Genomic DNA, 25,268 nt, shown 5'->3' with positions numbered 1-25,268 from the left:
GGGGTCCAGGGCTGTGGTCAGGTGCAAGGAGCCCCAGGAGCTGGGCAGGGACAAGGCAGGGCTGGTGGTGCCCTTGGGGCTTGGCAGTTGCTGTGGATGGCCTCAAAGGAGCTGGAAAGACTTCAGCAGATGACTTGCATGTGGGTGGAGTATGACATATAGGAAATAATGAGCTCTTTCTCTCTGACTTACAGCTAATGATGACCCTTGAGAGCAGTCTGTAGATAACAGATGATGTGGGCTTCTCTCTAGGAAGCAAGGGCAAATCTTTTGACAGGAGCTGTTGAACCCACTGATTCAACACTGATGAGTTTAATATGGGAAATAAACACTGTAGCTATGAAGGACCCAGTAAATAGGATCAATAGTTTTCAGGTTACTGTAAGCTGTATTTTAGTGGGAAGCCTTCCTGGGGAACCCCTGCTTCTGGAGCTCAGATAATTTGCTGTTCATGCACAGGAAGGCAATTATTTTCCTAATTGGCTTCAGTAGCACAGCAGATGTGTAATGAAAGATTGTTAATAAAATGATAAAATGTCATTAATGATAATGTTGATAGACCTGAATACCTTTTGGAAAGGAAAGTAAAGCCAAATTTAAGGTTAGTAAGACAGAGATGGAAAAGAAGAATTAGCAGATGTGAAGTGAAGAAAGAAAAAAAAATAAGGAAGCCCAGAAGAAATACTTGAGGTAAGATTTGTGAAAAGAGGCAGGGTCTGCACAGAGAAGATGAAAAAGAACCTAAAAAGGGTAAACCAATGAGTTTCAGAATTTCTCAAGGCTTCCTGCATGGAGCTTCAGAACCACTCAGAGGCGTGGAAGCACATGAGCACCGTTTCCCTTTGGTCAGGAGTTAGAACTTTAGCCATCATTTTTAATTTAAGCAAGGTGTTATATATAAAAGGTTTTTAGCAGATGGTTGAATGCCTTCTTCACAGGTAACAGTTCAAGTGCATAAGGGTAGACTCTTGGAACTATTTCGTTAACTTGCAAAAAAAAAAAAAAAAGTGGTTGAAAAGGGAACACCAGGAGATAACCCTTTCTCATTAAAACTTAGGTATAAATCACAGTGACCTTGAAGTTCTTCTCGTTACCTTCAGCCTCCATCTTCAGCATCTATGCAGAAAAATATTGGCTCAGCAGCGTTAGCCAGTGTACAAAGGAAAGCCTTCCTGCAGGAAATCTAAGGATTCCTCGGTCCTTTTATTTATGACACAATGTGATTGAAACATCACGAAGCCCTGTAGCCCTGTTACAGGCTGAAAAAAACACAGGCATGTACACCACTCTAAGAAAGACTGCCATGCTCCTTTCTTTTTCTTTTATTTTTATACTTTTGTATGAATTAAAGTCAGGTAGGATAAAAGTCAATGCTTTGGGGGAAAACCTGAAGCAGCATGCCAGAACTTTCACGCTGAATCAGACCAATGCTTTGTCTTGTTCTAACATTTTTACCTTTGTGGATGGCCACATTGCTTCAGCAGGAAGGTGACTCATATAGAATAATCTGTGCATAGGCAAAATTTCTTCTCAATTTTGTCAGATAGTGGTTGGGATTTGCTGTGCTGCATGAAGAGCTGCAATCCTTCTAAACACTGAGATTTTTATATAGCCACGAATTCTGAAAAGTGTGGTTATAAATATAGTATTTTTTCTTCAAGCTTTCATCACATCATTTCTGACTGATCCCTGTGAAGTTCTGCAGAGCACCGTTTGTAATTTGACAGAGCAAGAATCCCCCTTCGGAGGTTCACCTTATTGTGGCCTCACTCAGAGTATTTTCTTTCTCCTTGAATTTCTGTCAGTCATACCTGTTTAAAACACTTCTCCTGTTGCTAAGTGAGCAGAAACAACAGTAGAGAAACAAGTCAGCATCCTGTTTAACACTTTACTAGTAAAAAGCATTGCAAATAACACATTTTATGCATCCTTTTAGGTAAAAGTGCTTTTAATGTATATTTTCACCACCCCTGAAGGCCTCTTTTGTCCTTGATCCGTGGTGAGTCTCCTCTTAGTACTAACCCAAACAGCTGGCAGTGTGGCTCAGGCATCTCTCTTTGCTTCTGGCATAATCCTCACCCCGTCCTTGCTATAGCTCTCCCTACCCAAATGTGAAAAATGTTGTGTATAACATTTGGGAATGAGGGAGGGTTAATTCCTTACCTCCTTCCATAAATCTGAGGCTCATCCAAATCCACATTGTTTGAAATGTTCACTGAGGTAGCTGTACGCTTTCTAATGTAAAGCTTTTCCTTTTCTTAAATAAGGAGCAGTTGTTTAAGGGTAAGTGCTTTTGTGCTCAGAAGCAGGATGTGAGTTGTTATGATCTAATTGTTCATGGGAGCACACTGGGATGGACTGGGAAGGGGTGACTGGAAGCTATGGATGTTCTCTGGGCTCTGACACTGGTTTGTTAACAAACCCTTTCAATAAATTATTGATTTCATCTGTGCCACTGTTTATCCTCTCATGTCCACCTTCTCTAATCATCTGCTTTGGGGCAGGGCCTGGCTGATTATTTCATTACTATAAAGCCCCAAGGCAGTGGGCTTCAATTTCAGCTGGGAGCCCTGGGTACTGCTTGAAATACTTATTTTTTAGCAGCGAATTTCATTGATTTAAGCTTTGCAGGAGCGGACTGGTGTAGAGGCCAGCTTCTGCAACAAAAACAATTTTACTTCAAGCTTAGTCGAACTAAATCCTGTATTTTAAGAGAGGAGAGAGAATCCATTTCTCATCAGTTTAATTTCTTTTATAATTCCTGCTAATACGTTTATCCATGAGCTCCTGAACCTGTTCATTCCCCTACTCATTTTCTGCAAATTGTTTTCTCTTACCCGTTCCAGGTCATCACCGGTCTCTTTAAAGAGTGAGGGGTGAAGAGCAGAAGCAGACATGCAATAATAACTTGGCAGGAGAACATACTGATCCTGTTGCACAGTATAGAAATGAAAACCAGGCTGTGGGCTCTTCTGGGTCAGCTATTGAAAGCAGTAGTAAGACGGATGTCATTGTTACTAGTCTGGGAGTGTTCAGAGCCAGACATTAGTGGATTTAATTCTGATTTTTAATTGCTTTGCAAGGATAGTTGATAAAAATTAAACTCTTATGCACACTTATCCCCAACTGCTTTGCAGGGAACCTCAAATTTTATTTTTTTTTGGCTTTGCCCGTAAATGAGAAACCAGGCCAGGGTATTCTTCCTTCTGCCACAGTAGGGAAGCCAACATTATTTTTCTGTTTCACGCTTGGAGGATATGTGTAAGAGAATTTTCTGTTGTGACAGTGAAAAAGTGATTTTACCTAATAGAATACTACTTTACGTTAGGAGAGAACAGGCTTAAATGTGTCCTTAAATTGTGAAGATGAGATTTTTATGGGCATTGACTGTACATTTCTTGGCAAATTCCCATTTAGTACACTATCTCCTCATCTGTATTCTCATAAAAACAATAAAAATCAAGCTGTAGGATACAGGGAATATGGGTTATCTAATATCTTCTATGATATCAGAGCTCTAAGTGTTGCCAGGAACCGTGGTACCATGTAAAGTACCACCTCTGACCCTGATGGTAGGGACTTTTTATTACTGAAGCATTGAGATAGTCTCCTGCTGTGCATGAAGCTTCAGCTCAAAAGGAGCTGGGTGTTTTTAAGCAAACCATTATTTCTAACAAAGGATGCTTTTTCTCTCTCAGCCAATTGTTGAGAGAAAGCAACAGCCACTTACTGTTAAACAAGCTTGAGAGTTTTCTGTTCCAAGGAAAATAGCATGAGGTTGGCATAATCAATTGCTATTTGACAGTGATAGAAATGCACATGTTATGGAAGAGCTAAAACTCTGTCAGGAAGCAGCCAGAATGGCAAATAACAGAGCACATTTCAGCAACAACATGGCCAAAGTTTTGCATGGAGCTTCATCTTTACGCTTTCTTAACTCATGGATGAGTAAAATGCAGTTAACCTGAATTCTGATTTCTAGGTAAAATAGTGTGTTACATTCAGGGAAAAGAAAAAAAAAAAAAAGCTATGATGGGACAATTGTTCTCAGCTTGTTTTAGGCTGTGACCTTTTCTCATTCTCTGCTTTGCTTTTGGTGGTGTTGGTGGGGGGTGGACCAGAAAAAAATTTTGTTGGTTGCCTAAACGCAGAAGAGGCTGATAGGAGAAACATGACACTTGACTGTAAGACTCTTGATTCAGAGACTTGACTGTGAGACTCTTGATTCAAAGTGGTATTATATTAGTATATTCTTGCAAAATCATCACCAATGTCTATTAGATGAGCCCAGCTATAGTTCCTCCCAGTTCTGCCATTGCTGTAAAGGAAAACTTTCTTCAATAGTGCAATGCCACTTTAAAACAGTATTTCTCTTCTTAAATGCTATGGTCTGTCTTTTCTTTCACATGATCTTCATCTAGTTAGCTTACATCTTAACCATCTTTTAAGTTCACCCACATTAGATTCAGATATAACAAAAATGGCTGTGAACAGCTTCCTTCCATGCATGGCAATCCTGCATCCCCCATCCCTTGACACCGTATGAAAAGGCAAGATGCTTATGACACCCTGAGTAATTCCTGTTTGAAACACTGCCAGATGCCATGACAGCATTCTGCCTGTTGGATAGGGCTTACATCGCCAGTCTGTTGGCAAGTGGAAGACCACATTGGACACTTGCACTGGGCTTGAAGGTCCATGTAAGGGCAAATGCAGCCAAAATTGTGATGCTGTATTGACAGAGGCATAGCCTCTCCTAACTGCTTGTCTGATAATGTGAAGACTTATATGTGGAGTGTGGGGTTTGTGGCAGAGCACTGCCCTTAACGTTGTGTCACAGTGAAATGCACCTCTGTCGCTGTAGCTATGAGAAATCCCTTGTGATTTTTCTGGGGAGGATGAGGGGGGATTGGATTTTCCTTGAAGTTTTGGGCAGTGAGAAATGTTTTTATTCAGAGGGAGGACTACTTTTATTGTCATCTTTATTGATTGACTTGCTGTCACTAAGCAGTGTTGGCTTTGTGAGAGAACACAATAGAAATGTGTATACTGGAGAGGGGTAACAGCACCACTGATGGCAAAATGCCCTGGGGATCTCTTAGCAGGATGGCCAGACAAAGCTAAGGCTATTTTGTGTATCTCTATCACAATCCCTCACCACTTTCTTTATATTCCCTTCTTATAATTTTCTTCAAATGCATGACTTTTTCTTAGAGTGATGAGGATATCTTTGTCAGTCTCAGCCTTTACCCCCTCAATTCTTTCACTTGTCACTGCCTAGGGATGTCAAATAGCTCATCAGGTGACACTGAAGTTAATACAATCTTGCCAAGTCAGTGGCATCAATTTCTGTGTCAGTTATTGCTTGTGATTCTCTTGCTTGGCATGACTCTTGTCTCCTGAGAGCTGCTAGGAGCTACTCAGGCTCCTTACCATCATGCCATGGCATGAGTAACTGACACACAGCAGTAGCAGGCAGCATCAGATGATATTGCTTAGCAGGGCCAAAGGAGCCTTGCTAAACAACACAGTGCCTTCCTTCAGGCTAATGTGTACCTTCTTCACATCACATTACCCGGCAACCCCATCCCACTGACAGCACTGATGTCAGCTTTATGGGTAATTTGTGCCACTGAGCTGTGCTAAGGGATCCTGGAGTGATTAGGGATTGAAGCCAAGATGCTCATATGAAAACACTTTGTTTTGAAACCAGGATCTGAAAAAGCAAGAGGATTCAAGTATTGTTGTCTGCTGAATATTGCTACAGATGAGTGATAAAAGACAGCATGTCAAATGCACAGAGTATCTTTGCTGTGGGCTTCATTGTGAAATTTGTAGAGAGAATCCAGAAGAAAGTACTCTTAACTGCAAAACAGTGAGGGCTTTTCCCCCAGGATTATTAATGCGTGTAAACTTACTTCAACAAACAACTATCATTTTCATGGGAAATTCCAGCCTTGTTTTCACCTATATTGGAAGTAAAATGTTGGAAATACAAATTATTCAGACAAGTCAAATGTAAGCAAATTTATTTACAAAAATATTGAAAAGCTTTCCTTAGTTTTCCAAGTGTTTTTTTATTTTTTATTTTTACTGTGTATGAAAACACAATAGGCAGTAAAATTAAAAACAAAATTCAGCAAAATGAAAACCTGAAATAGTCACTTTTTGGTATGAGTCTTTCCAAGCCATGAAAAACATCTCCTCACCATTTATACTGTCATATATACAGTACTTGAAAACTTTTGTTTCAGGGAAAAAATAATATTTTTTCTAATGGAAAAGTATACAGTTGTAAAGTTTTTCGTCAATTCTGGTGGACACAAGTACAATATATCTTTGATACGAGGGATTTGAGTGAAAAGCACTGCGTTCCTACTCATAAATGAATTGGTCTGCTCTAACTAGGGTAAAACTGGCAGTGTTCTTTAACAGTTCAGAGTGATGAATGAAAATGGAATCTGATGACTTTGAACTACCTCAGTAAAAACACAGGCTTTCTTTGACACTGGAAATAAAACTTTAGACATGTCCTCTAACAATGCATGGGCGGGCTGTGGGAATTGAGGGCACATTTGCTGTCTCTACCTGCAAGGGAAGCTCAGCTTTCAGAAGTCAGTGAAACATTTGTACAGAAGATGAGTAACAAGGAAGTACTGAATTTCAAGGTTATCCTCTGTAAGGGTTCAGATGCTGTCATGCATCATAAGATTGCCTAGTTGATTTGTATAACCACTAGGATTCAAAGTTACAGATGTAGCCCCAGTTGTTTTTTTGTGCTTTTTAAAATGATTCTCTTGTTTTAATTTTCTCTAATATGTTCAGTAACTCCAAGTCCTGTGAATGCAATGTTCTGGCAGAGGACATTGGGAACTGCTGGTTAAAATTCTGCTGCCAAAATTATGAGAGTTCTAGGATAATTTCCTGGACTGGGAGATCAGTTCCTCTCTGGACGCTATCAGAGCTGCCAATGTGTATCTATTGTGCCTATCTACAACATACAGAAGAACCACATGCAAAATTAAGAACAGCACCATTGTTGACAAGAAAAAAGCATCTCCGTGCCACCTGCTCAGGTTGACTGTTGTATGTAGAGATTCATAACTCTAAATTTCAGGAGAATAAATCTTGCCTTTTTTTTTTGAGTAGTGACCTCATTAAAAATAAATTTATGGGAGGAAATGGAGAAATGGAGTTGTCCCTAGATCAGCACAGTTCAAAGCTGAGTGTTAGGGCAGTATATGTGACTTCTGGTCCTGGAAACACCTTAAAAGGACCCTGGTTTTCAGAAAGCAGCTGATTAGTGCCGTTTGAACCTCAGCATTTTTCCACATACCTAAACTTTAAAACAAAAGATTCCCTCTCACTAGTCATTGGGCAGATCGAGCATTTGGTCTCCAATGTGATTAACCCAGGCTTTTTGCAAGCAATGGTGTCAGTGAAGTTTCTAAATGGAGTCTGGTACAAGTCTGGTAGAAGTCAGGTGCAAATGACAGGTGAATGGCTGCAAAGGCAACTGACACCAACTTATATCAATTTAAAAGCTTTTAAAACAGCAAAAAGAATATATATATATATATATATATGTATTTTATATATATAATATATATATAAAGAAAACTTTCCTGATGTGCTTTTGAAGTTTTTGTTTTCTCCTGTTTACAGGTGGTGTGGCTGCAGGGCTAAGTGCATCAAGCTATACAGCGGTTATGGGCTCGGGCTGTGCAGCCTCGTAATATGGGCAACTGAACAGCACAAGTCATTCTCAAATTCTCAAGAAAGTATTTTGAACTTAACATGAGAATATGCTTTGTATTCTCATATATCATCTTCTTAAGAAGTATAGGCTAAATAAAACTCCACAGGCAAGTAAGGCAACCATTTGCTCTGCAGTTACAGCCTTGTGGCTTTAGACACTAGTCACCAGTGCTTGTATGTTTGAGAGTATGTGTTGGCTTGGAGTGTGAGCTGACTTGTCTCAGTGTGATAAGGTCATTGCTGATCTGCACAGCTACCAGAAATGAGCATGAAAGTTGTAATGTGACAGTGTAAAAACAGGGAACAGCCCTGCTCTGGTTATGAGTGGAGGCCTTCTGAAAGCCCTTTACATCTGTCGCCTCTGCCACCCTGGCTTGCACTTACATGTCTGTGTCCTGTTGAACAACTGTGCTGATTTACTTGTGTTCATCAGTTTGTTACTGATGAGGTTGTATAAATGGATATGAAATTACTGGTGATTATAAAGTTTTGATTTTGCTGAAGCTGTAGGTGCAGGGAGGTTTAATTGTACATTTGTATCCTCTTTTTGTGATAACTGCAACTTGTACAGGGCATGGGCACAAGGTGTGATAGATCTTCGTTTGTCAGAACTAAGGACTGCTGGAGAGATAGTGATTCCAACTACTCTAAATCTTCTGTTTAAATTAAACATCTATTGGTTTATGTGAGCTTAGCAAAAGCAGCACTTGCACTGCAATGATGACTGCTATTGGCAAACAGGAATATCATCTCTCTCCTCTCTCTTTTTCTAAACCAGTTTTGGTCTACTGAAGATATTCTGATGCCACCCACAGGAAGAAGCGTGTACTTGTAGCAGTTCTCGTCCTAATTTACAGCAGCTCTCTGTCCCGTTAAGCGTGCTCTAGCAACACTACCAAGTAACACTAGCGAGCAGAGGAAATGTCAAGGCACGTAGCTGTGTGGGCACATAACTACAGGGTGACAGGCAATGCTCTTGTTATCTCCATGCCCGAGAATGGGAAGTATGATTTGAGTGCTGGAGCAGAAGATAGAGAACAGAAATCTCATTCTTAGCGTTCATCCTGACTCAGCTAAGTGCAGACTGGGGTTGGATCCTGCTCCCTCCTCTCACAGTTTCTCAGGTGGTAGACTCCAGTCTACATCTGTACAGCAAATACATTTTGTGAAAATCTTGCCAAAACCATTCCCATAGAATGTGCTGGGTTTCTGACTGTTTTCCACAGTGCTGAGCAGACTGTCCAGCATCCTGGTGTGCTGGGAGGCTGTGTCCTGCTACCAGGAAGCAGCTGCAGCCTGCTGACAGCTCCCAGCCAGGACACAGCATGCAGAGTCTGGAAACCAAGCAGCCTTGCCCAACAGCTGCCCAGGGACTGCACATACCTACCCCTGGAGATATGAAGGGAGTTCCTCTTGAGGCTTCACCAATAGGTCTCGGTGCTTTCCGTCTCTTCCAGCTGTACTGCAGTACAGGGCACTGTGGTTCTGCTGTTATTAAACTAAACAGGTTGTTGAGAGCCAAGTAAACCCGAGGGAAACCTTGGCTTTCTGGAGAGCTTGATCAGTTCTAGGGTTAGGCTATATGCACTAAGTATTCTAAAATCACAGCTTTACTTCTACAAAAATACTTTTCTACTCATCTCTTCTTTGTTACAAGGGAAATCATACTGAGTAAGATGATAATTTGTACTTAGATGAGTTTTATGTAAAACTCACTGCTCTATTAAAGTAAATTAAGTTTAGTTCTGTGGGTGGATAAATACAATGACTGATCTTTGATTTTAGTGCTGCGAACAAATTACTGATCAGCAATATTTTTTGCATGATATGCTCAGTAAAATGCTGTCATTAATTTGTACTTTATCTGCATGGTGAAAAAAAAATCAAGTTTATAATGTATATTTCTAATATATGCTTTTGATGCTGGCAGTATTACATTCAAATCTCTAATCGGAGGGCCAGGTTTTCCTAGCAGGGGGTTTCAGCTACACTGTAAGTGGTTTTTAATATAGAAGAGTCGTGATATTTCTAGTTTGGGCTAGTGGATGTGTTTGCCTGCTCTCCATTTCACACTTCTCAGTGCTCGGGGACAACATTCCAGGATTTGCCAGCTCAGCAAACATCTGACATTAAATTCATGGCGGAAGAATGATTTGTCTTTGTTTTGAGGTCCTTTCCTTTCCTTGACTATTTGCATCACTAGAGAAATCTTCCTTTCACAAATGTTCTATGCATACATCTTTATGCCTGTTCAGGGGAGGGCAGGATGCGGCTGCAGCATCTCTCTCTCGGTGCATATGCTACAGGAGTTCTGTCATTGTCAAATACGTGGGCCTGGGAGAGGCTTATGAATTTATCTTCATCAAATTCTTGTGAGATAGGGAAGAGAAATTAGATTATACGGATGGGGAGCCATGACACAAAGACGCTCTATCCCACAAACACGTAGGCACGTGTTTAACTGACAAGTGCAAATCCAATTCTCTGCGTAATCTGAGGATTTCTGGGAAGTCAGCCAGGCTTTTCACATGAACATGCTTTGGCATCACCACAGCTGCTTGGTACATGGAGAGCTGAGTGGCCACCATGGGTGGGCAAAGTCAAACAGCGAATCCTGCTATCCTCACTCCCCATGCTGTGTTTTAACTGTAGGAACTATTTTGTGCTTTGCTGGGGCAATCCTCTCCCTTCTCCCTGTTTGGGTATCCACAGAGACCAGGGGTGCCTCAGCAACTACGGCGGTGCTGCTCTTCCCTCGGCCTGCGGGCGCAGTGCTTGCTGGCATGTGGATGTGACAGCCTGCGTTTAACCTCGTGCTTCACTCAAATCAGGAGGCTCTCTGGAAATACCCCTTGGCCTTAAAGTCCACCTGTGCTCACAGCACCTCAAGCAGAGCCGTGCTCCTCCGGGGGCCGGGCGGCTCCGTGCCCGCCTCAACCCCCAGGCGGCGCTGCCGCGGGCTCGGCCGGGACCGGGGCGGCTCCGAGCGGGGGGGGAGCTGCCGCCCGCCTCCTCCATCCCTCCCTCCGCCCATCCCCTCCCCTCAGCGGTGGAGCCGCCGGGCTCCCTCGCTCCTCTTCACATGGGGCTCGCCCCGCCGGAGGGACAGCGCTCCTGCCCTGCCGCCAGCCGCTGACGGGGAGCGGGGCCGGGACCGAGGCAGGCAGGCAGGTAGGGGCGGGCGGCGCCCCTGAGGGAAGTTGGCGGGCGGGCGCGGGGGGCTCTGCCGCCCGTTGGCGTCGGTGGTGCCGCTGCGGCCGTTGGTAACGGCACATGGCGAGGGGGAAACCGCTGGGGCAGCCGCACAACTTCGGCGAGCGACCCGAGCTGAGGGAGCCCGGGGCGCTGAGGGAGCCGTCGCCCTTCTCCCGACCGTGCCGGGTTGCCTTTGGGTTGTCGCGTTAAAGGTCGCGGCCGGAGAGCAGGTCGGCTATTTGAGAAACTGCTTTATTCCTTTTTTTGGCTTGTTCTACCGAAGATGGAGCGTTGGTGAGGTTGATTTCTGTGGCTGCTAGATTAAACGCGGGACAAATTCCTGATGTCGTTAAAGCGAGAGTTACGGGTTTCTAGAGTTCTTGTAATCTCGTGTTCTCGCAGCTCAAAATAAACCTTTTAGTTTCAAGGCAGAAAAACGGCTCCGGCTCTTGCCGCTTTTGATCGATTAGAGCTCCTTCGTGGAAATCGGCAGGGAGTTTCGCCTGATTAGGACCTGTAAAATTGTCCTGAGGTTTGTTACACAATGGGCTGTAGGCACGCAGCCTGGGCTCCGTTAGGTAACTTGGCATCTGGGGCTCCTTTTTGCTGGTCCAGCCAAGTGCTGTAAAGTCATGTTACTTCAGGTGCTTCACTTCTAGGAGCCAGCCCCTTAAACTTGGGATGTCTGAGAGAGAGGGATCGCCATCCTGTCCTCCTTAAGGAAAAATAAGTGCGTTGGCTAAACGAGTAACAGTCTTTGATCATACTGAAATTCAGAAATGTTCCGTGTGTTTTGATGGCAGTAAAGCCAACTGTTTTCATCCTGAAGACATTTTATTCCCTGATTGTGTTGCAGCTGTGCCTCAGAAGCCCTAGTCAAGAAGCAGGGACCTAGCTGTAATAAGATGAGTACAGGCACATGTACTCAGTCAGCCTCACCGCTAAAGAGCTTGCTTTCTTGTTGATTTATGCAGAAACCTTGCAGAAAGCAGAGAGCTGCTCACAGAAAAGCTTGCTGGTTACCAGTTTCCCCATGTGTGAGCTGACTATTCAGTTATTGCTGTTCTGTTTTTTTCTGTGTTCCTAAAATACCTGACGGTAAGCAGATATAGGGATTCCCGTCAGTTGCTTGTGGAACTTTTTTTTTTGTTACTGCAACTGCAAGTGTTGCTGTAAAAATGCATTTGTTAGGGTGTGGAAGAAAGGAAAATAAAATGGTAACTTTCTTGTACTTAAAGTAGTAGCAACGTAGGACCGGACTGAAGTGTGGGGAGCACTCCTTGTGCTGTAACTGCTTTAGGATGAGAAAGCTCTTTTGGGATGGCAGTTCTCCAGTTCATTCTGGGGTCCTCAGAATTTCAGGTTGTGAGTCTGACTGGTTCTTTGAGTGAGAAAGAAGCACTGCGCTGCATTGAGCGTAGCTCAAATGCAAGTTACTGGAAAGTTTCATATAGCCTTAAAACCCCTCTGAAGCAGGTGTATTTGCTCTGTTTGGGGCAGTTGGACTTGGTTACAAAAGAACAGGTAGCGTTTCTGAAGTAGGGCATACCGGTGTAACTGTTAGCTCTGGTGCTTAAGTGGTGGCATTCCCACATTGAGACCTCCATCTGGTAGGAATATACGCGTAAAAATTCAGTGTCTGTAGATAGACGTTTAGGGATTGCTAACCTCATGGCCACACTGGAGATTTGGATACCTGATACCCTGAAGCACATGCCTCAGTTTTTTTCCATAAACTTACTCTTAAGATCTTTTCTGGGCTGAAACCTTAAGAGGAAAAAATGTCACTGAAGTTAAGCGTTCAATAAATTTATTTATTTTATATAAAACAATCAACAAAGAATCTTAATAAGCATGTGAAGAGTACTAATAGTTTGTTTAGCTGAGCTATCAAGCCTAACTTTGGGGAGAGATTTTTCTAGGATAGTGTGCTCAAAGGTACCCCAGTTTAAAATTCTGCAGTGAGTTGACTTATGGTGAGCTAATTTTACGAATAAGAACTTGATGTTTGTACTTCTGCCAGAAAGTCTGTGGACCAACTCTCTTCTTAGCAGCATGCCAAAGCTCAGAGTTCCTGATACACAGACAAGCTAATGGTGAGGTGCTATGTGTCTGAGGCTGTTTTACAGAAAGCATTATGTAGCAGCCATCAGTGATGTATCACAATTGCTGGTTTATCTTCACAGGGGTGGGATAGGAAAGTGCCATGGATGCAGAGAGACTAAGTGCCTCGCCGAGTCACTTAGGAAGCCTGAAAGAGCAAAAAGTTGAAGCCAGGTAGTAAAAGCTCTAGATTGGCAATCCTACCTGCACTGTCTGCCTTCGTTGCTATAGACTGTTTGAATTATGCTTTGAGAGAGGCATTGCTAGTTCTTGCACCCAGTGGTTGGCTGGGAATGTTTGAAGTTAAAATGTTTTTCGACTATATGGCTTTCTGTGTCTCTGCATGCACGTGCTATGTGGTGGGCAGCAGTATTTTATTGTGGTGCATCCCTCTTCCTCGGCTTGCTATTTGAATGTTTTAAAATGACCTGGTAGCCTCAGTATGGAAACAGCACTCTGTTAATGGATTGTTAGGGTGGGGAATCTGAGTGTGAGATACCCCGTGGTCAGCATTATGGTTCCTGATGCAGCCATTAGTCAGCAACACTTCGCATAAGTATCCAAACTAAAATCTAATATCATCTGCTGTAGTATACTTCATCAGTAAGGTGACTTCAAGCAAGCAGAAAGTTTTGAGGAAGAATACTTGCCTGCAAAGAGCTGAGCTGGGATAGCTGTCAAAATGGTAACTGCATTTTTGTACTTGAAAATTGTAACACACGGTCAAAAAAGTAGCTAAATAGCTGAACTTTTTTTTTTTTTTTTTTTGTACAAAGGTTCTTGACAGGAAAACCTGAGCAAGGCACGTTGCTCTGAGCAGCTTGACTGTTGTCTGTGCTTGGGACTGAAGTGTCCTTTGCTAGTGCGATTGCACACGTGAACAACAGCAGTGGATGCTGGCTGTTGGCAGTAGGGGCATTTATTCCGCGTAGGCTCAGGTTTGGGCAGCCAAAGACCCCGAGGCTGTCTCCCACTAGTCAGCCAGTTGTGGTTTCTGCGTCTCCCACAAACTAATAAAAATAAATTGTGTTAATGTCCTTCTGCTTGTCACTTTTTCCTGCAAACACCGAGGGCTGTAAAGTTGCCTTCTAGCTGCAGTTTGAGTGCGTTCTCCACGCTGGTGCGGGTGTCCTTAGGCAGCGCTGATTTGCCGAGCAGGGAAGTCTGAAGGTGGCATTTGTGCCCTAGAAAAGCTGCACAAGAGAGAGCGCCAGCGAAGTGCATGCTAACACACGTTAGCGCTGCGGCGGATGAGCCTGATTGCTCTGCTGGATCCCAGCCGTGCCACATTTCCGCGCTGTTGGGCCACCTGAGCCGCACGAAGAGGCTTCGTGCCCGCCGCCGGACAACAACGGAACCGCAGCGTCGCCAGAGCCTCGATTTAGGCTTTGCCACGAAACCTTCCCCGAAGTTCTCCCTTTGTCCGGGGCGCTCCAGCGGCCGCCCCGCGCTGAACCTCCCGGCCCCGGCGCCGCAGGAGCGGGGCGAAGCCGCCGGGGGGCGCGCAAGGAGCGCCCGGGGCCGCCCGGTGCAGCCCGGCTCGGCCCAAATCGGCCCCTTGGAGGCCCGTCCTGGGGCAGTTCGCTGCCGAGCCCGGCTGGGGAGGGCTCTGGGGAGGGGGTGGCCGGCACCCAGGCCGGTTAACGCGGCTTTGGGCGAGCTGCTGGAAGAGAGGTGTAGGGCAAGGCGAGTGCTGCTTCTGCAGCTGTTTGTGTCTTGCCGCTGGGTCTCATAGGGGCTTGTCTAGCCAGCACCAGTTTCCCCTTCTGGCTGGTGTCCATCCCTTAGCTTGTTTTTCCCTTTTCTGAGCTCTTCTTACCACCAGACTTTCCTACCTTCCCAGCCCAAGCCCGTCAAAGTTGGAAACGAAAGGTTTGCCTGCTTCTTTGGGAAAAAGGGGGGCAAGAAGCACCTCAGGACGGAGTGCTAAAGGACCGCTGGCTGAATGGACTGTTTGTGGTAAGAGCAGTGAGTCCAGGCTGTAGTTCCCTTTGTGACTTTTGTAGAATGGCTTGGGTTGGAGTGGACCTTAATGGTCATCTAACTCCAACCCCCTGCCATAGGCAGGGATGCCACCCTGTAGACCAGGTTGCTCAGGGCCCCATCCAACCTGGCCTCGAACACGTACAGGGTTGGGGCATCCACAGCTTCTCTGGGCAACCTGTTCCAGTGCTTCACTACCCTTACAGTGAAAAATAAGCACCCTTTAAGTATTGAAAGGCCACAACGAGGTCTCCCTGGAGCTTTCTCTTCACCAGGCTGAACATCCCCGGCTCTCCCAGCCTTTCTCCATAGCGGAAGTGCTCCAGACCTCTGAGCATCTTTGTGGCCCTTTGATTTCTCATTTATCCTCAGTAGAGGCACATTCTTCAGATTGATTCAGGGGGAATACCTACAGAATTTAGCTCGCTAATGAGTGCCATTCATGGATCAGCAAAGGTTGTAAGTGGCTGTTACGGAGAGTTGCAGTAGCGTGGAATAAGATTCAGTTTAGCTGAACACTGGACAGGTAGAAAACATATAGTATAAGCAAAAAAAAAAAAGTTTTCTTAGTGGAAAAGATTGTGAGCTGTGGAATTTTCTGGCACAATACCTGTGCAATTAATCCATACTTTCCTCATCTACTGCCTGCTATAATTTCCTCCAGTGCATTATTTACTGTGAATTAATCACTAAATGTTAGTTGGATTGTCATTAGTTGTCAGGCAGTGAGACAGAAATTCGCTATGCATCTGGAGAGGGCAGGGCACCCTTCTCATAGGTGGTAAAAGCCAGTTGTTTGGCTGTGGGGTGCACCTTTGACATGGGTGATACTTGAGATTAATTTCTCATTTGTTTGGTCTTCTGTTTGCAAGAGGAAAAAAATCCCTGAAGTATTTTGTCCAGAGGCTGAATATTGTATTCTTCAGCAAGATCTGTCCCTGTGGCTCAGAGTAATATCAAGTAATAGGGTTGTTAGTATGTTAGTTGCTATCTAGAAAGATTCTGTCAATAAGCATCTGGATATTTAGATACATGCATAATTGGATTGTTGAATAAACAATATCTTGGGGAAAAATCTGCAGTGAAAGAGTATCTGTACAGTTAGGTGAAGGAGGTGAGTGATTGGCACTGATGTCGATGCCGTTAAAATCCTTGGCAATGTGGACAAATGAATAACCCACAGCTAGCAGGATGCTAAATAATGTAGACAGCTGTTTCTTATTTGGTCTTATGCTAATTGCTGTGAAAAAACTGCTGCAGTTACCATTGCATTTGCCAGCTGATGGAGTTGCGCATCATTTGTATACTCCTGGTGCAAATGTTGCCTTTGTACATCAGTCTTGGTAACAGATAGAAACAGATGCTTTTACTTGGCTGTTAATTTATAGTGAAAGTTTTATGGGATCATTAAGTTTTACTGAGAAAGATTTAAAATGACATTTGGCCAGATAGGCTCAGCTTTGCATAGTGATGAAAGAAATGGGGAAATATATATTTATATTATATATATGTATATAATATAAAATGTTTGCTCAGTAATAGTGTGTATATATAAACTATGATAATATTTATGTGGAACTAGCATGTAGATGAAAAAGAGGAGAAGAGCAAGAGAAACAGGAAATAGGACTAGCCTCTCTGCCAGGGTGGTTTAATTAATGTCCAGTTCCCTGTGAGGGGTTGCAGGCTTGGAAAGTGCCTGGGTATGGGTTTTTTTCCAACTTGTAAAGGCTTTCAGTCTTTTAAGCTTGTATTAATGGTCTGGGCTGAGGCTCAGCTTCTGTTACCTGGAAGAAATGGAAAGTTTGCCATGCTACAGCTTGATTTTTATTTTGCAGTTGTATAAAATACAATATTACGTAAGCGTTGGGTCCAAGTGAGAGCTGGCCATAGCCAAGCATAGAATGAGCAAGCAGAAACTTTTAAGGCATGTGTAACGTTCTCTGAATTTAGGAAAAGACCTTTTGTCTTTTCAGCCAGATCAGCTGCTGCTTGACTAATTTTAATTTTGCTTCTCACTGTGACATAAGTATTATTTTTTTTTTTTCAGTTCTGATTTGATATAAAAGATCTCATGCAATTTACAGGAAAAATGGCAGCGTATCAGCCCTTCCTCTTCATATCAAACACAATATTATCTTCCAGAAGAAAGAATTGTGCCATAGGACTATAGAATAGTCAGAACTGGGGGAGGTGGTGAACTTTAGAAGTCACTTTTTCTTCACAATCTCAGATACCTTCTGCCCCTCTCTGTTGAGGGGCTAAGATATGATGCTTCAAAATAAATGCTTGTTGAACTGTAGTTACAACATGCATATAAAATGTCAGATGTAGAAAACAAGAGACTAAATCATCATTTGTATGAAGATGTAATGAATGGCTGATTTATAACAGCATACACAAAAAGGTGTGGAAAAATGTTTAAACAAGTGTTTTTATGAGATTATACCTTAGTATTGAATTCAACATTGTCTCACGTCTGTAACGTTATAAAGGTCAAGAAGGGGTGACACGACATTGTCTGATTATACAAGGAAATCCTTTTTATTGGGGTGGAATTTTCAGTCTTGTTTATAGGTGGATTGTGCTCAACTATGAACCTGTGGAAGAGATACCACAAAGTAGACCTAAAAAAGACCAAATAACAAATCCAGTCAGTATGAAAAATAAATGTAACTACAACATTGGATAACACTGACTGCAAGGAGAATTCTGTTAGAGAAGTGGTCTTTAGATGATTCTTAAACGTCTTCCGTGGACTGATGAAAAAAAGACTGTATTCCAGTTTCTGCGCATGAAGATAAAGCATCCAGTTCATGGGGACTTGATATGATCAAAGACTTTCTTATTTTGTCAGTGCACGTGTAACAGTAGAATTTTAAGTATTCTGTGCACTTGGTCAGCAGCAGAAAGACTCTTGAATGCTTGTCACTCTTTCAGACCCTGTCAACCAGCCCCATGGGAGAAAGCTACTGCAGTTAGCTGTAACGCTCTCCGTTTGGTCGCTTTGTTCACCCTTCAGTGTGTGTAAAAAGACTGAAAGCAGGATATGTGCAACTTTAAGCTAGTTATTTATTGATTGAGATGTGTGGTAGGTAACTGGGACTACTGAGCTACCAGGCAAAACATTAACATACCACCCCTAGGTAAGGCATCTGGTGAGGCTTTGCTGGCCCGGCAGTTGTCAATACTGGGGAAGGCTGGCTGATTGGGCTCATTTTCAGCATTACTCACTTGCTAGCTTCTGTGTTTTTTTTTTTTTTTTTTTCCTTCCACTTGAGTTCTTGAACTACTAACCACTACCATTGTCTTAAGGTTCTTATCCGTGGCTGCAAATTTACTGTTCTTATCTATCGTGGCTCTAGTCTAAGTATTGTCACACTGCTTTCTTGCAAGCTGGCAGTTTCCTTAGAAGTTTCATCCAAGGTTATGCAGTTTTGCTGCATCAAAACTAAGCCTTGGAGCACAGACAGCTGAACCCCTAGGAGGAAGATTCACACAAAGCTGAGGTGTGAAATCAGGATAAGCTATACGGTGCTGATTCCCTTAGGAGGACACACAGTGAATAGTAACTGCAAGGTTATTTGATCTACTTTCAAAATAACTGGATGTCTGCAGGAAAACTATGCAAGTTGAGCCTACCCTGTGCTGGACTCTTACTCATCAGTGTGTTTTTGTATATATTTGACACACACGTGGTTTATAATTGGTTCTTGGCCTGGGGCTGATACAGATTGACTGTGGTAGGAAAAACTAAAAAAATAAAAATAGCCTTTTGAAAGAAGTAGAGGATAGAGGAAGGTGAGGCTTAAAATGTTGACAAAGGATGTAAAGGAACAATGGAGGGGGCAGTCCAGTAGGTAAAATTGAAGAGAAGGGAAAATAAGAACAGGTCTTAAAAAAAGAGGATAAGATACTTAAAGATAAGGAAAAGATAGGGGGGTACAAAGATCAGAAATTACAAGTAGGTTTTAAAAAAGAAACAGTGGGTAAAATTCTGGCTGTTGCGAAATGCAAAGCTTATATTGCCTTCACCAGTCGTGTCTTGGATGTCAGGAAAGAAAGAGAGCTTGACTTCTTTTTGTATTTGTAAATTTACAGATTTTGAAAGTTTGTTATCTGCAGTGAAAAATCAGGTGAAACACTAGGAAAAAATTCTCACTTGTGCAGTAGTGTAACTGGAAAAAAAAATTCTGAAGAAAGCGATTTCCATTATCTGGAAGTTTTCAGAACAGCAATTGTCTGCCATGGGTTTTTGGGTTACAGTTTCTTCAGTTTTGGGGGCAGTTGATATTTCAGTTGCATCCTTTGTGATTTTTATAAACTTGTCCAGAAAAATGACTGAGTTATGCTTGATTCTTTCCACACAGATGGCAAAACTTGCTTAAAGAAATTGTTGGTCTCCATGCAGCATGTGAGGGAAGCCAACATATTTCTGATATAACATAGCAAGAGTTAATATTGTAGGAGTAGTCTGTGTTTTTTTTTTTTTTCTGTGACCTAAGATTTATGATGGGGTGCATCAGGTAATGGTACTAATTTGTAAGCCAGCTATTGATTTTGCTCTTTTTGCTGTTCTAGTTTAGCTAGAGAAAAGTATTTATATACATATATATAGAAAGAGACAACCAAAGCAGCCCTGTATAGCTTGCTATTATGCACAGGTATTAGCTTGACATCTTTGGAAAAATCCACCCCTCTTCCGGTGTTAGAGTTATGTAAAGTGTGATGTGAGTGACTTCCCGTGCTGCTTATGAACAGGGACAGAGAGTGTGCTATCTTCATCTGAGAGATGCCACTTCAAGCTGCAGACTTGGTGGCATAAGCATTCATCAGGTGTTACCAAGGTGGCTGGCCTGACACATCAGTCATCTTCTAATTTCTGCAATAAAATGTAAGTAATTGGATTGCTAAGGATTATTTTATGCACCAGAGTAGTTATGTGTGGTGTGGGATTTTTCCTTTAGTGAAGTATTTATCCTGAGAGTAATGAAATTGCAGCAGTTACAGGACAACTTCCAACTAGTTTTGGTTTTGGCAACAACAACTGAATGGATCACAGGACTGAATACTTTGCAAAATCCCCATTTTTATCAGTGTCTGGTGCAGAAGAAGGCTTTTCTTCCATCCATCTACGATCTTTGCTTCCTGCTGTAGTGAAACAACAAATTGTGGTGGTTCTTATGTTGAACTGCAATTTCTTCTAGCAGCATTCTTTCCAAGTGTTCACCCAGTTATATGTTGAATTTGGTGCCTGAGTTAGTTTTACTTTCTTTGTTTAAAATAAACAAAGAAGTGAAGAATATTGGAAACCATTTGGTTCAAAGATCAGTAATAACTTTTTTTGAGTTAAAAATGTTGTCCTTAAAATGTTTTGGTGGTAATTGGTCAAAGGGGTGTATTTGAAGGTTGGCAGTGATTCTCAGCAGAGTTGGCCGGGAGAACTTGTAAAAGTATCTATTCTTGTCTGCAATGGAAATCGCTTTGGTTTGAACCAAAGTTAAAACAGTTTAACCAGTGTTAGTAGAAACTAGTTTCATAGTGAAGATGTTTGTTTCCTGCCTTAAACAAATGTTTAATTTCTGCATCTTGTTACTTGTGATGTTAATGTAGTTTCCTGTCCTGTTAAGTTACATCTGGCCTTCTCTTAATGATATGTCTTTCTGTCAGTTTTCTTAGATAAATATTGCCTATGTATTATTAAGAAATTCTAAACCTGGCCTGTACTAAGTATAAGATGAAACACGTCTCTGACAAGTGATAATCATAGAATCATAGAATATCCTGAGTTGGAAGGGACCCTTAAGGATCATCAAGTCCAACTCTTGATACCGCACATAATAATGAAGCCAAACGTGTTTTGTAGGCATGGTAGGACATAATTAGCAAAAAGTGTATTTTTACATGACTTGAATTTTATTACCTTCCTAGATATAATGCATTTTACTGTGGGCAAACAGTTGCTGTATAATCCCTCTTTAGGAAGTAACCAAATTTAATTTGCTTATTTGCACTTACGTCTTGGTAGTGTTTTATTGTGGAAGTAGTTATGTTTAACAACCCATTTAGTGGGTGAATAATTCTTTCAAGATATTGTATCCATTTCCCACTAACCATTCCTGACTTGTCAGATACTAATTTTTTAAAAGGGTTGACTTTTAGACATGTGACCAGAGGCTAAATTGCAGTTGAACGAAATAGCACAGAGAGGATATTGAGGGTTTGATCAGTCTGAAATGGTCCACTTCTCCTGCAGCCTGAGAGAATCAGGGAAGATGAATACAGTGAGTGACTTGCTTTGTAGCTTATCTCTGTAACTCCACTACAAAATACGAGCTGCAGTTTAGAAATGCTCACAAAGTACCACCGTGTGAGTTGCCAGCAGCCTGTGTGAGACCTGTGAAAGCAGCAGTGCCCAGTGGTTTCTGAAAGATGTGGGAAATGAAGGAGAGAGTAGCCCTAGCATTTTTCATACAGCTGTTGCCAAGAAGCTCCAGCTGAACATAATCTCTTATTGACTGTGGTTTCCTTGGTTTAGTGAGGATATAACTTAGACCACAAATTCAGTTTCTGTTAGCTAATTCTGATGTGACCTATCCCTGGCCTTGATAGTGAAGAACTTTTATAGTGTGGATTTTGTGGGGTGTGTGTGTGTGTTTTTGTTTTGTTTTTATTTCACTGAGTATGGATACTGTAAGCAGATGGAAACCACCCAGTGCAACTGAAGTTGGAAAATAAGTTAAAGTTCAAGTCACTCATGCGTTGAAGGGTAGGAAAATTAGTATACAGTTAAAGGCTTCTGTGTAATCAAAAGATTGGTGTTAAATGTTCATAATAGCTATGTGTTTGGAGGAAAACTCAGAAGCTGACCTCTGTGGAAAATGTCTTGCATTAGCGATCAGCATAAAATGTCTTGTGAGCCTTGTAAAGAACGAGGGAGTTGCATTTGACTTGTTTGGTTCATAATACTCCACCAAGGAGAGTGGCTTACCAGGATGTCGGCTGCTGGCACCCATGAGCAGCAGAAGGGCAGGAAGGTGTTGGTAGGGGTGGAGATGGATCTGTGGAGTTTCTTGCAGGGAGTCCTACCCAAATTGTCTGTTAATACCTTCTCACCTGCCCATGTGTTTAAAAGAGCTCCTTGTGGCAGCTCCCACAGTAAAATCCCTTGTGTTATCTAGGTGTGATTCATGAGAGCTGCTCTCATCCCTTTTTTATTGAATGATCTCTGGGGTTTCTCTTTAACTCTTGGGTGGATGCTTTGAAGCTGTGTGAGGATGCTAGTGTGAGGCTTTTGGACTAAGGAGGCTGCACATTCCTGTTTTAAAACATAGTATTGTAGAATCATAGAATGTCTTGGGTTGGAAGGGACCTTAAAATATCATCAAGTTTCAACCTCTCTGCCATGGGCAGGGATGCCACCCACTACATCAGGTTGCTGAGGGCCTAATCCAACCTGGTTTGGACACCTCTAGGGATGGGACATCTACAGCTTCTCTGGGTGACCTGTTCCAGTGCCTCACCACCCTCTGAGTGAAGAATTTCCTCCTAACATCTAATCTAATCTCCCCTCTTTTAGTTTAAAACCAATCTCCCTTCTCATGTCATGATCTGCCCAAGCAAATAGTTGCTCCCTGTCTTTTTTTATAAGCCCCCTTTAGGTATTGAAAAGCTACAATAAGGTCACCGCAGAGCTTTCTCTTCTTCAGGCTGAACATCCCCAGCTCTCTCAGCCTTTTGTCACAGGAGAGGTGCTCCAGCCCTCTGATCATCTTTGTGGCCCTCGTCTGGACTCACTCTAACAGCCCCACATCCTTCTGGTACTGGGGGCCGCAGACCTGGACGTAGCACTCCAAGTGGGACCTCACAAGGGCAGAGCAGAGGGGGACAATCCCCTCCCTCCCCTGCTGGCCACCCCTCTGTTGATGCAGCCCAGGATGCAGTTGGCCTTCGGGGCTGCAAGCACACACTGCTGGCTCGTGTCAAGCTTTTTGTCCACCAGAACCCCCAAGTCCTTCTCTGCAGGGCTGCTCTCAATGAGTTCTCCCAGTCTGTCCTCGTGTCCGGGATTGTCCTGACATAGGTACAGCACCTTGCACTTGGACTTGTTGAATCTCATTGGGTTCATGTGGGCTCACTTCTCCCGCTTGTCCAAGTCCTTTGGTTTTTAGCATTAGCCTGTTCCATGTCTTCATAATATCTCTCATGAACAAAAAATCAGAGGCAAAGATATTAAGAGGCTTTTGTTCTTAAGTTCTTACTTGCAAGGTGTGAGGTTTAGGTATTTGATGTGAGTGGAATGCTTTGAAAACGGAAAGTGCGACAGAAAACAGTACTTTCTATTATATTGTTTCTCTAGGAGTTTATCATGAAGTATTTGGGGATTTGATTCCAAAATATTAGTTAGGTTGTGACTTTGCACCTGCTGAGTGATCTAGGATAAAATGTATATTCATTTATTTCGTAACCAGTGAACTCTACTGGCTTCTAGTTATTTCCTTGAAGAACAGTTTCCTTACCCAACGGGATTGCAGCAGAATTACAGCATTTGCAGGGCCCAGTTTTGTGAGTCTATTCCATTTGCCTTCATCAAAAATGGAAGTTACAGAAGTTTTACTCATAAGGTGTCAAAAAAAACTGAGCTAGGTAGAAAACAAAAAATAGAATAATAAAAAACCACCAAAACCAAAAGCCACAGTATGACACAGTTTAATATTATACGTTGTTTGTATTGTCATCTTGGTTTCTTGTTAGCTTTCTTGGTCTCCACTTTTTTCTGTCCTGAAATTAAATGTGGACATCTGAAAAAGAGGGTTTTGTGTTCTATTTAAGGGAATGATTTATAAAGATTTTCAACTGAGCATTATTTTATTATCAGAGATAAAAAAGGATCTCTTTTTATAATTCATTTAATGTCTAGTCCTTAGTTCTACTAAGCTCTTACTGCTAGTGTATTTTAAAAGAGAATTTAAGGTTTTTGTGGTCCGTCTTCTCCGTAACCATATTCAGATTGAAACAGTTGAAAAAAAAAATACTTCTAATTATTTCAGAGTTATATAATAACTCTTATTTTTCTAATTATAAAGTTGTACTTCTAATCCATTGACCTGGATTGAAGCAGATTTGCTTTCTGGCTTTCATGTGTCAGAAAACATTTATGTTTACTTGCAGAGTACAGCAAATAATGTGTTTTATTTGGTTGTTTGGCCAGTGAGCCAAATAACCTCAAATGCTTGTTTGGATTGTTCTGACACAAATCTTCACCTAACTTGGTTTTCACATTAGTAAGAACTTGGAAGGGTCAAATGAAATCAAGACAAAATATTCTGATTTCATCTGAAGTAGTTTTCCTGGCAGCAGAACACGGGGGTCCCTGGTCATTTGGTGTACAGGCCAGTGGTCAGAGCAATTCCTGTGGGTAGACTGAAACTTTTTTTTTTTTACTGTGAAATACTTGCTTTGGAGCTAGGCCAGCAGATGCGAGAATCCCATCTGGTTTCCCTGCTCAACTAGCCATGGTGGGGAAAGGAGGCACCGTGCCTCAGGCTTCAGCCTGGCTCCGTGTTGCGTTGGATGTTACCCACAGGAGCACACCATCTGTGGGAGAGGCCAAGACAGCTCCACGTGCTGGGCTGCTAGCCCTAAGGTTGGGAAGGAGAGAGGAAAGCCTTTGAATCCTCTTGGGTAGAGGAAGGATTTGAACCTCCCCCTTTCCCATCCAGGACCAATATCATTTGGACAAAAGGAAGGGGCTGGAAACAACTCTGTGCTGTAAATTTTTGCTCAGTTTTTAGTTGAAAGCGCTTAGCAAGAGGGGTGAAAATCATCAATCTGCCACTTGGAGTGACAGACAGACTGAAACTGTAGGAGTTGGAGGTTTTTTTTGTTTATTTTTTCCTAACGAACATTCGTGTCAACTTTCCCTCTGCCCAATTCAGCTCGCTTGGAAACTCCAAGCGGTATTGCTATTGCACAGGATATTACAAGCTCTCAGGGACGGTGGCAACTCTGTTTTTTCTGCTCTTATTCCTGCAGGCAGAGATGAAGGTATTCTGGGGAAAACAGCGTCCAAGTGCGAGGGCTGTCAGGGCAGCAATGCAGGGTCACAATCTGCCTTCAGTCTCTCTCAGGGTGTCAGTTATGTGAGGGGTGTATTTGGAAGTGGGTTTTTAGCCCCGAGGGAAGGAAGGGGCAACATGAAAGGCTGAAGGGGGAAGAAAAGGTAGGGA

General features: G+C 42.6%; 1 protein-coding gene across 4 annotated transcripts in view; it reads left to right on the top strand.

Annotated features, from left to right (window-relative positions):
- The window catches only part of CPNE4 (copine 4), a 296,808-nt gene that overhangs the window by 43,640 nt on the left and 227,900 nt on the right, over positions 1 to 25,268 (top strand). The window contains exon 1 of one of the 4 annotated variants that reach the window (XM_066991981.1): positions 10,765 to 10,929. The exons of 2 other annotated variants lie outside the window; for them this stretch is intronic. The gene's annotated coding sequence lies outside the window, so the exon portion shown is untranslated. Of the gene's footprint in view, positions 1 to 10,764; positions 10,930 to 11,008; positions 11,184 to 25,268 lie in introns of those variants that run through there. One more of the 4 variants, XM_066991979.1, reaches the window with a different exon arrangement.

The sequence above is a fragment of the Anser cygnoides genome, chromosome 2 (assembly GCF_040182565.1).
Source record: "Anser cygnoides isolate HZ-2024a breed goose chromosome 2, Taihu_goose_T2T_genome, whole genome shotgun sequence".
In the NCBI taxonomy this organism is placed as follows: Eukaryota; Metazoa; Chordata; class Aves; order Anseriformes; family Anatidae; genus Anser; species Anser cygnoides.
Note: the sequence above shows the minus strand (reverse complement) of the source record. Positions and strands in the feature narration are given on the sequence as shown.